We start from the raw sequence: 12467 nt of genomic DNA on the forward strand, positions 1-12467 counted from the left end.
CCAAGTGACCCATCACAACATTTATTTGAACACAGAGGGACATGATATAACACAATGAACCAAGGCAAATGAAATCAGAAGGCTCAGGTTCAAGTTTTACACTCTATTTAATGTGAGAAATAATACCTCTCCAGTTTCAACCATAAGGAGGGGATAATAATCTGTAAGAAGACACTCTTGTAAGCATGTAAGTGACATCGCGTTGTAAACTCTTGAGTATTACATGAGTATTCACTAGGGTTACTAAATGCAATCTATGTGAGGAGTCAAACTATGTTATGACCTACATGGAGGAATTAATGGGAGTATCTGAGTAAACACATTCAATCAAAGAGTTTGAGAAGCCAAAGTTATTTATAGCATCAGGCCTCTCTGCTACAAGCAAGCAGCAAGATTTACACTTAATGTCTGTTCATAAACTTTGCAATATATCAGAGTCAAGATATCAAGATTTCCAGATGTTTCTGGATAGTAAGCCATGGACAGTCCAACATAAAAAGGGATTCTGTAAATTTTTGAGAAACAGGGCTGGGAATGTGGGTCACCAGCATAACGCTTGCCTAGCATGCATGAAGTCCTGGGTCAATCCCCAGCATTTCCAAGAGAAAAAGGAAAAACACTGAGAAACAGATAGGAACACGGAGGTAAGAGACTAATGAAGGAAGAAAAACAGTAACAACAGATATCAGGCCAAGCAAGGTCAACCTCTGAGCTGACATTAACAAGAACTTACACCAGCAGAATTAAGTAATGTGGAAAAGTCACATCCTGTACATGTGTATTATTTTAAATATAGAGTACAAACTCTTGGGAAGGACATGTAATCAAGGCTCCCTAAAAAGAAGGCAAAGAGGACAGCAGAGATAGAGGATGCCCTACCAGGCAGGGGATAACAATATTTGAAACTAATAAAAATGATGATATCTTCAGTAAAAACTCTAAACACTGCAACTTTTAGGCCAATAAATATTAAATACATAATCCAGGTCTAAGATTTTCCTCTAAATGACCTCTAAATTTAAGTGATTTGTTATAGGATGAGGACCAAATTTTGATTATCTCAGAAATTAACAAGTGTGGTATCATGAATGAGCAAATTTTCAAGTCAACAAGGAGAAGGTATTTCACATTTCATTGGCTTCTCAGAAACAAGGGCAGCTCCAGGCCACAATGATCTTTCTCATCTACTTTGCTGAATGATACAAGAGATCAAGAGAAGGGAATGCAATCAAGTGTATCATACTAAAAATATAACAGACGAGAGACTGAAGGCAATATGCTGTAAGAAATTGGTCTCTTCATGACTCCATGTGAAGGGTAAGTTTCTAAATAGGTAAATTGGGGGAGGCGTAAGGTATATCCAATGCATCTACAACTGCAGACAGGAGTGTAAGATCTTTATTTGTAAAAAAAAAAAAGAGAGAAAAATTAAAAGCCCTCAAAAGAGAGTTGAAACATCTCCAAAAATACAATGTATTTTATTGGGGTAGGGTCTGACTCATTTGATAACTAGATTTTAGTAAATGTTATCTTCTATATAAAAGAGAAAGGAATAGTAATTAGCCATATTAAATACTACTTTTGCCACTGCCCTCCCAAACAGGTTTATTTAGCTCTGCAGAAGTCTGACTACAAAAGTTTTAATTTATGAGATGGACATCATTATCCGAAGTACATGTATGAAGAGACGGATGGTGTGAGTCTACTTGTGTACAACCAGAGATATAAACAATTGTGCTCTATATGGGTAATGTGAATTGTAATGCATTCTGCTGTCATATATTACAAATTAGAACAAATAATAATAATAATAATAATAATAATAATAATAATAATAAAGTTTCAATTTAGTTAGCTCTGTATAGACTAAACTAAGTGGTTTTAAAGGGGAGTTAGAGGGGAGAAGGAATGGAGTTAGAGGGGAGAAGGAATGGTGAACAGATGGGTTTAGGATTTCTGTGCCAGGAAACTGCTCTGCATGATACTATAGAGTGGAAACATGCCATCAGCTGTTTGTTCAAACTCAGAGGACACGCAACAGCGAGTGAATCCAGCATTATGAACTCTGGTGACACTGCGGTGCCAATGTACATTCATTAGTTTTAACATCTCTCTTCAGGGATAGGCTGAGAATGGGGGAAGCTAGGCTTGTAAAGGGTCAGGGGATATATGGGAACTCTCTGTACCTTCTATTCAATTTTATTGTAAACCTAACTTGCTCTAAAAAATAAAGTCTATTAAAAAAGGAAGGGGGGTGTGTAAAAACTAAGACTATCCTTTGAGTTTACCTCTGAAAGTGTCTTGTGCAGCAGAGAGCTTTGGCTTTTCAATCTGTGGGCTTCATCCACCACAAGAACACTCCAGGAGAAGCTGTGAGAGAAAATCCAAACTTTCAGCTTCGTGTAGCTCAAACATATTTCACAACCACATCTTACTATACAATTATGACTTATTAGAAAGACTAACAGCCCACTCTGTTAGAAGCATACCCGGCATCGTGACCTTCCTATCTGGAAAGGTTACCATGTGCTTTGTTTTCCCCTCAGATGAGAGAGATCTATGCAGAAAGTAAGGAGCCAGAGACAGAAATGAAAGGATACGTTTATCATATTGTACTATGTACCAGACATTGCGCTTGTGGCTTTGTGTGCAATTTAATCCAAAGAATAAGACAAGTAACCGTAATTGTGCCAAGAAGGACACTAAAACTCTGAAAGGCTAGGTAACTAGGTCAAGATCATAAGGGCAGAGCAGAGATTCAAACCCATAAGAAAAATCAAGAGGCAGTGATGTCATAGCAGCTAAAGGAGTAGGACTTTAAAATGGGAGAGTGGTGAACAGGATCACGGAGATGTCCAGGACGATGCAGCCACTGGACTTGTTAACGTGGAGGTCACTGGGGGCTGATGCCACAGCATGTTTATAGTATAGTATGTCACGAGAGCAATTTCTCAAGAAGTTTCAGTCCTAGAATCATATTTTTAACAGATGCTACTGGTGGAAAGCTGTTAAAAAAATCCAAAATATGGAAAAAGATTGGATGATATTCTAGATGCATTAACTTAAAATAGCAAAAAAATGAAAATAAACTAATAATAGGTGATAAAATGATAAATAGTAGCTGCAAAATACAATCATGAAAAAGGTATAAATATTGAATATCCTTTTAAAAATGTGAAAATCATGCAAGAGATAATAAAGTGAGCATTATAAGACTTTTAAGTTTTTAATTTTATTGGTAAACATTATGGAATCCCACTGCATTATTTTTGCACTTGTAAAACTAAGTGTGTCAAACAAAAAAGTAGGTAAGGAAGGACAATACCTGAAAAATTAAAACAAACGTCTGTGTAAAGGCTGGCCTATAAAAAGGAAGCCTTCCTTCCAATACCACGACAGACACTACAGACATACAGGAAGATAATCAGAAATGATGTTGAAAACTTGTACTCCAATAAAATAGAAAACCTCAAAGGCATCCACAAATTTCTAGAGTCATATGATTTGCCTAAACTGAATCAGGATGAAATACACAATTTAAACAAATCAATTTCAAATGACGATGGGCTGGGGATGTGACTCAAGTGGTAGCGCGCTCACCTGGCTTGCATGCGGCCCGGGTTCGATCCTCAGCACCACATACAAAGATGTTGTGTCCGCCGAGAACTAAAAAATAAATATTAAAATCCTCTCTTTCTTTCTCTCTTAAAAAAATTCAAATGAGGGGCTGGGGATGTGGCTCAAGCGGTAGCGCACTCGCCTGGCATGCGTGCGGCCTGGGTTCGATCCTCAGCACCACATACCAACAAAGATGTTGTGTCCGCCGAGAACTAAAAATAAATATTAAAAATTCTCTTCTCTCTCTCTCTCTCCTCTCTCACTCTCTCTTAAAAAAAATTCAAATGACAAAATAGAAGATACTATCAGAAGTCTACCAACCAAGAAAAGCCAAGGACTGGATGGATACACAGCCAAGTTCTACAAGACCTTTAAAGAAGAACTAATACCAATACTCTGAATTTATTTCAGGAAATAGAAAAAGAGGGAGCACTTCCAAACTCATTTTATGAGGCCAATATCACCCTGATTCCAAAACCAGGCAAAGACATATCAAAAAAAGAAAACTTCAGACCAGTATCTCTAATGAACAAGATACAAAAATTCTCATAAAATTCTGGCAAATGGAATACAAAAACATCAAAAAGATTGTGCACCATGATCAAGTGGGATTCATCCCAGGGATGCAAGGTTGGTTCAACAGAAATCAATAAATGTAAGTCATCACATCAATAGACTTAAAGATAAGAATCATGTAATCATCTCAATAGATGCAGAAAAAGCATATGACAAAATACAGCACTCCTTCATGTTCAAAACACTAGAAAAACTAAAGATAACAGGAACATCTCAACATCATAAAGGCTCTCTACGCTAAGCCCCAGGCCAACATCATTCTAAATGAAGAAAAATTGAAGGCATTCCCTCTAAAAACTGGAACAAGACAGGGATGCCCTCTTTTACCACTTCTATTTAACACAGTACATGAAACACTGGCCACAGCAATTAGACGAAAGAAATCAAAGGGATACATATAGGAAAAGAACTCAAATTGGCATTATTTGATGATGATAACGATTCTACACCTAGAAGACCATAAAAGTTCCACCAGAAAACTTCTAGAACTAGTAAATAAATGAATGTGGCAGGATATAAAATCAACACTCATAAGTCAAAAGCATTTCTGTATATCAGTGACAAAGCCTCTGGAAAGAAATGAGAAAAACTATCTCATTCACAATAACCTCAAAACAACTACAATAAAAATAAAACAAAAACAAAAACAAAACAAAAACCCCAGAACACACACAAAAAAACTTGGGAATCCACTTAAGGAAAGAGGTAAAAGATCTGTGTAAACAAAATTATAGAACCCTAAAGAAAGAAATCAAAGAAGGCCTTAGAAGATGGAAAGATCTACCTCGCTCTAGGTTAGGCAGAATTAATATTTTATCAAAATGACCATACTACCAAAAGCAGTTTACAGATTTAATGCAATTCCAATCAAAATCCCAATGGCATTCCTCATAAAAACAGAAAAATCAATCATGAAATTCATCTGCTAAGATAAGAGACCCAGAATAGCTAAAGCAATCTTTAGCAGGAAGAGTGAAGCAGGGGGCATCACTATACCAGACCTTAAACCATACTACAGAGCAATAGTAACAAAAACAGCATGGTATTGGCACCAAAACAGACTGGTAGACCAATGGTACAGAATAGAGGGCACAGAGACTAACCCACAAAATTGCAATTATCTTATATTAGACAAAGGTGCCAAAAACACACACTGGAGAAAAGATAAACTCTTCAACAAATGGTGCTGGTAAAACTGAAAATCCACGTGCAAAATGAAATTAAACCCCTCTCTCTCACCGTGCACAAAACTCGAGTCAAAATGGATCAAGGACCTGGGAATAAAACCAGAGACCCTGCATCTAATAGAAGAAAAAGTAGGCCCTGATCTCCATCATGTGGGATTAGCCCCCAACTTCCTTAATAAGACTCCTTTGGTGCCAGAATTAAAATCAAGAATCAATAAATGGGACAGATTCAAACTAAAAAGTTTCTTCTCAGCAAAAGAAACAATTTGTGAGAGTGTACATCTTGGGAGCAAATCTTTACCCCTCACATCAGACAGAGCACTCATCTTTAGGGTATATAAAGAACTCAAAAAGCTAAACACTAAAATAAATAAATAAATAAATAATAAATAAATAAATAAATAAATAAATAAATAACCAACCAACCTAATCAATAAATGGGCCAAGGACCTGAACAGACACTTCTCAGAAGATGATATACAATCAGTCAACAAATATATGAAAAAAAATGTTCATCAACGCTAGCAATTAGAGACATAAAAATCAAAAGTACTCTAAGATTTCATCTCACTCCAATCAGAATGGCAGCTATTATGGATACAAACAACAATAATGTTGGCGAGGATGTGGGAGAAAATACACTGCTGGTGGGACTGCAATTGGTGTAGCCAATATGGAAAGCAGTATGGAGATTCCTTGGAAAGCTGGGAATGGAACTACCATCTGACCCAGCTATCCCACGCCTCGGTCTATACTCAAAGGACTTAAAAACAGCATACTACAGGAACATAGCCACATCAATGTTTATAGCAGCACAATTCACAATAGCTAAACTGTGGAGCCAAACTAGATGCCCTTCAGTAGATGAATGGATTAAAAACTGTGGCAAACATCACAATGAAATATTACTCAGCAATAAAAGAGAATAAAATCATGGCATTTGCAGGTAAATGGATGGAGTTGGAGAATAATGCTAAGTGAAGTTAGCCAATCCCAAAAATCCAAATGCTGAATGTTTTCTTTGATATAAGGAGGCTGATTCTTAGTGGGGTAGGGAGGGAGAGCATTGGAGGAACAGACAAACTCTAGATAGGGCAGAGGGGTGGGAGGGGAAGGGAGGGGAAGGGAGGGGGCATGGGGTTAGAAGTGATGATAGAATGTGATGGACACTATTATCCTAAGTACATGTATGAAGACATGGATGGTGTGCATATACTGTGTATACAACCAGAGATATGAAAAAAACATGCTCTATATATGTGATATGAATTGCAATGCATTCCGCTGTTATACATAAATAAAAAAAAACTAATACAAAGAAAGATAATTAACCCATAATGAATGTGTTGGTCAGCTTTCTGCTACTGTGACAAGTAGCTGAGATAATGAGTTTATAAAGAGAAAAGTTTTACTCTGGCTCACAATTTTGCAGGGTCAGTCCGCCATCAGCTGGCCCCCTTGCTGTTAAGCACACCACAGCAGAAGGGCATGGCAGAGCAAGCCAGCTATCTCAAGGCTGGGACAGAGAGAGCAAAGAAGAGGATGAGGCTGGATCCCTGCTACCCATTCCAAGACACACCCTCAATGAATGACCAGAAGACATCCCATGAGGGCTCACCTTTCAAAGGTTGCACACACTCTCACCAGTTTCATGCTGGGGACCAAGACTTTAACATATGAGCCTTTGGGAGATATATAGGATCCAAACTATAGCAGTAAATCTCAATAAGTACTAGCTGTTAATAATATCATCTTCTTCCTCACTTTTACCCAACTCTTTTTTAAGCATCTCTCATTTTTCCCTCTTATTTAAACCATTTAATAAATATGTTTACACAGTTCTTGTGTCCCACAAGCACTGTAAGAGGAATTTTGGATGGAAGGAATTAAATGCGGGAAATCTGATTACAGAGGCTCACAGTATAGGCGGTGGGCAGGTTAATAAATACACTGGCACTCTACCTACTGGTGAGCACATACCACCCTTTTGCCTTTGTTTCTGTTTGTCTTCATCTGCTACAAGACTACACACCCCTGAAAGCCAAGGTCAACGTCTTAATCTTCTCTATCCCTATGGCCTCATCTGGACCATGATTCAATAAATATTTGCAGAAAAACAACAACAAAAACAAAGGAAGCCTTCCTCCTCAGGCTACAGAGAAAATTGAGAGGAAGAGAGCCAGAGACAGACACTCAGCTAATGAGAGTGGAGTAGGAGAAGACTGAACTGGGGATCCAAAGAGAGGGCAGGAAGTCCAAGGAGAGCACTGGGAAGAATAAGCAGGGGATATATTTAGGATTATAAGGAGACAGGGTCCCCATGAGGTTGGACGGTGTTTATGACATAGGTGGTGAGCGTCCATAGTATAGTTCCACTCAAAACAGACTAGGTCTGATTCCTTTGGAAGGACTAGACACAGATATGTATACACAAACATCTAAAAATGCTTATTTAACGCAAAAGGCTAAGTGAAGTGGATTTTGGTTCAATGAGTGAAAGTGGACTGAATCACTCATCAAAGGAAATTAAAGATTGTTTCCCAGAAATGAAAGTAGAGGGAATTCCAACACAAGAATGGAGAGTCCAACAAGGGAACTCCTGATCTTCTCGATCCAAGATTTTACAAGCCTACTGTCTGTTGTCCAAAAGATTTCAATATTTCATGGTGATAACATACAACTTTAAATGGCCTTCATAAACCTCGAGTGCAGATTTTATCACATTGCCTATTTTCAGAATGTAAAATATAGCAATGGAGAAATATAACATTAACAAACATACTAAAAGAAACAACTATGTTGTTGGGATTCTTGCTATGAGTCAATATTATAAATGTCCCTTTATTACTAAGGCTCTTAAATCTACCCAGAAATGCATTCAGAACAGACTGAAATATAAAAATGTGTTTCTGCTGAATAAGGTGACATTTCAATGCTTCTACATACTTAAAGACACTCTCTTAAAAACACGGTCCAGGGCCTGGGGCTGTGGCTCATCAGTAGGGCACTTACCTAGCATGTGCGAGGCCCTGGGTTTGATCCTCAGCACTACATAAAACTAAATAAATAAAATAAAGGTATTGTGTCCAACTACAACTAAAAAAATAAACATTAAAAAAAAGAGGCCCAAAGCACCAAGTGCTGGGTTTGAATGTCTGCTCTGCCTTACTTGGATTCTTAATCTCTTAATTTCCTCATTTGTAAAATGAATAATAATCCCTGCCTACTAGGATTTTCATGAAACCAAAATGGGACAATTTACATAAAGTACCCAAGAACATTTATGTCCCAATCTTATTACCTTCTGAGACCTGCCAGATAGTACCATGTTTCATGGATATCTTTGTACTCCTCATCCCTCTATTGTACAGACCATGGGGCAGCTCTATAATTTACTTTCCTGGTTATTACCAGAAACTCCCTTTTCATGGAGAGACTTCAAAACAAGATAAGTTGGATATTAAGTAGCCAAGAAGAGCTGGGGGAAGGACTGAGTGGAAGAGCAGTTGGGAGGCTCTCAGCTCAATGCCCAGAACCATAAAATGAAATGACATGAAATAACGTGACACGACATAAAATGAAATAAAGTAAAAAGAAAGAAAAAGAGGGAACACATCATATGCTCATTTAAATGTTAATTAAGTAAAACAAAATACTGGATGGAATCATAAAATCTTGGGCCCAGTCATCAAAGTAAGAGTAAAACAGAAACTCATTCACAACAATCTGGATGAGGAAAAAATATTTAAAATATTGATAAGGCCCTTTGAGAACAAAACCTTCTGAGTATGAAAGATGCACACAGGGCACGATGGGGCACACCTATAATGACAACTACTTGGGAAGCTGGAGGATTGCAAATCTGAGTCCCGTCCCAACGACTTAGTGAGACTATCTCAAAATAAACAATGAAAAGGGCTGGGCATGCAGCTCAGTGGTAAATGCCCCTGAGTTCAATCCCCAGTACCAAGACATAGTTAAATGGACAAATTACAAGTATACTTCAAACTTCTTTTCCAAATAGTCAGTTCTACAGCACTGACTGCTGCTTGGTAATTGCCAGGAAAAGGCTCCTATACTACAGTGAAATCTCAAGCAGCAGTCCTGACAGGTGTCTGTGCAAGTTACAGTGTAAAGAATCCAGTGTCCAGGCTGGATGCAGTGGCCCACCTGTAATCCTGGAGACTCTGGGAGCTGACGCATGAGGATTACAAATTCAAGGCCTTCCTTGGCAACTCAGAAAGACCCTGTCTCAAAATTTAAAAAATTAATAAATAAAAAGGACTGGAGATGTTGCTCAGTGGTAGAGTACTCCTGGGTTCAATCCCCAGTACCAAAATAAAACCAAAAAACAATAAAAATCTGCTAGTAATAAAAATCTCTAGTAATCTGCTAAACATCAACCATGTAGATTTAATCTCAGTTGTCACAACAGTCATCCAAAGTGAAAAAGGTAACTACCCCCAGTTTACAGATGAGGACACTGAAGTTGATGGAAATTAAGAAACCAACCCAATAACACATAGCTAATGAGTAGAGGTTAGATCACAGAATTCCCACCATGCCTGCCTATACATCAACAGGACCCAAAGAAGACAGACCAGACATATCAGGAAAGAGGCCAAGTATCAAAAAAAATGTAAGACAAGACTTCCACACATTCAGCACAGTTTCTGACAGGGTACAGTATACTCACGATTTTAGAAACGGTGCATCTTTCAAGCAAATCTGAAAAATTAAGGAAGACACATTAAAAATACTGGTATTGCTGGACATGGTGGCCCACACCTGAATCCCAGCAGGTTCTGGAGACTCAGGCAGGAAGACGGCAGGCTCAAAGCCAGCCTTAGCAACTTACTGAGACTCTGTTTTCAAAAAAAAAAAAAAAAGGGCTGAGGATTGGCTCAGTGGTTAAGTACCCTTAGGTTCCATCCTTGGTACCAAAATAAAAAAAGTTAGAATTAAAAAAAATAAAGACTGGTATTGATAAATTCTGATTATTAATAATCTAGTTTCTTATTTCTTGTTAACTCTCTTAAACCACAGGATCTCAGCCTTTAACTTGTTTACTAACTTAAAAACTAAGCACAATTTCTAAGTAGCACTATCACACAAACAGATAGAAGTTATGGTTAAGTAGAGACTTCAAAACAAGCAAGTTGGATATTAAGTAGCCAAGAAGAGCTGGGGGAAGGACTTACTTAGATAAGGACTTAAAACAAGACTGAAACTAGGCATCCTGCATTCCTATCCCCCGGTTATCAGACATGATGCCTCTGTACATGAAACCCTCTGCCCTGCTGCCTGCCTCCTCCTGTTCATCAACAAAGAGGCAGCTAAAGTGCCACTTTCTGGGAAGCTTTCCCCTTAATCCACCAGTAGAGAGGGAAATATGTCTAGCTACCTTGAAGCACAGTGATCCTGCACTTCGTTTGGTCACAGTCCCTCTTTGACAATGTGATGAAGGTGGATGTCCTCCTAGAAAAATGTGTGCTCTCAAAAAAAAATCAATATAATTCAGTGGGTTCTACAACTTCTAAGGACCCAGGTTAGGAGAAACGAATGAATACCTCATAGGTAGTCAGTAGCACATGAAAATGTGACTTCTGTTTTAGGTCTTGCTGAAGATGGGCTCTTTCCTCCTTGTCCCCTGCATATGTTACACAAGAAAGACCTGGAGCAAATCTAAATCCAAGAAAAGAAGCAGATGAACCAAATGTCACAGCCATGAGATGGTGTGTGCATGTCATGGACGGACTGCAGTGTGCAGACGCCATTCATTAGGTGCTGGTCACAGAACTGTACCTAGAAAAATGGTTAAACCCCAGGGTAAGGTCTGTGTTAAGCAGGGAGAAGGATCAGGTCTAAGAGGGTCTTGTGCTAACTAAAAATGCAATGATGTTTCTCACGTTAGTTACTTCCTATGTTACTATGAGAAGGACAGTTTTTCCTTTACATCAGCAAAATTTACTGAGAATAAGTACTAGCCTTTAAATTGTAGAAGGGTAACAGTAACACCCACTGGATCCTCCCCTATCAGAGCTTGTGTCTTGTCTACACTGTTTCAGTTCAACCTTTCTGGAATAAAATCATTGAATATGACAAGATTTTGCTTCATGATCTTTTATCCATCATCTAGAAAAATATCTTAACATAAACAATACAAGTTCAGCTACATCTACTCTGTACCTTTCCATTTCTTCTTTCCAGTTGTTCAAAACAGACAGAGGACTGAGAATCAGAAATGGTCCTTCATCATTTAACCTTCCCGTCAAGTAAATGAGGAGAGCAATCATCTGAAACAAAGCAGGCAGTTTTGATCACCTTTCCAGGAGACACAACCATAAAGTTCCCACAACCATAGGCAGAGAACACAAACTGTTATACATGACTTGCTTTATAAAGAAATTCCATACAATCTTCCACATATTAGGAAACTAGTACGTTCTTAGTACGACATCAGGTAAGCTCAGTGACTTTGCTAAGGAAATTGATGGTGTTCAATTACTTCAAGAGTTAACGAGCAATGAGGCTCAATATTTATGTAACTGAACCAAAGGGAAAAACATCAGGAAAGAACAGAAATCAATGAAACCAATACACCTGTTGGAAAACAGCAGGAGTACTTTGAAACTATTAAGCCAGAAGTGCTAAGACCTGACAGCAAACAGTACTTGCACATCACGGCCTTGGCCCTTGGTTCGGCTGCTCTGATAGAGTGCTTTCCTTCCTCCCCAACTTTTTCCCTCCTTCTATAACCATTTAGAGGGTGCCTTCTACTGGCTCAAGTTCTAAGCTCAAGTTATATGTGAACAAAACAGATACAACCTTTGGTCTTTCATAATGGGTGCATTATAATCATACTGTATAGCGAGATCCATATGCCATAGTTGTACATGCATATATCTACAACACACATTCAAATGCAGAAAACAGACAATAAATCATTCTCACAAGAAGTAGGAGTATGAAATGAAACTTTGCAAAGCCAAATGTGCATACTTCAGGACATGTTTGAGTACACTTATGTCTCTAAAGTTGCTCTCAACAAACAAAAACACAGGAAGAGCTTGCATCCCCAAATAC

The 12467-nt window shown here is 38.2% G+C and overlaps 1 pseudogene across 1 annotated transcript in view; it reads right to left on the reverse strand.

Annotated features, from left to right (window-relative positions):
- Positions 1-11674, reverse strand: part of LOC308640444 (chromodomain-helicase-DNA-binding protein 1-like) — a 51727-nt pseudogene extending 40053 nt beyond the window's left edge. The window contains exons 1-4 of the transcript XR_014024362.1: positions 11571-11674; positions 10952-11066; positions 10078-10109; positions 2289-2370 (exon numbers count right to left, since the gene is read on the reverse strand). The product of XR_014024362.1 is annotated as a chromodomain-helicase-DNA-binding protein 1-like (transcript). The remainder of the gene's footprint in view (positions 1-2288; positions 2371-10077; positions 10110-10951; positions 11067-11570) is intronic.
- Between the last annotated feature and the right edge of the window lie 793 nt (positions 11675-12467).

Source organism: Spermophilus citellus (genome assembly GCF_964194105.1).
Source record: "Spermophilus citellus genome assembly, contig: SCAFFOLD_58, whole genome shotgun sequence".
In the NCBI taxonomy this organism is placed as follows: domain Eukaryota; kingdom Metazoa; phylum Chordata; class Mammalia; order Rodentia; family Sciuridae; genus Spermophilus; species Spermophilus citellus.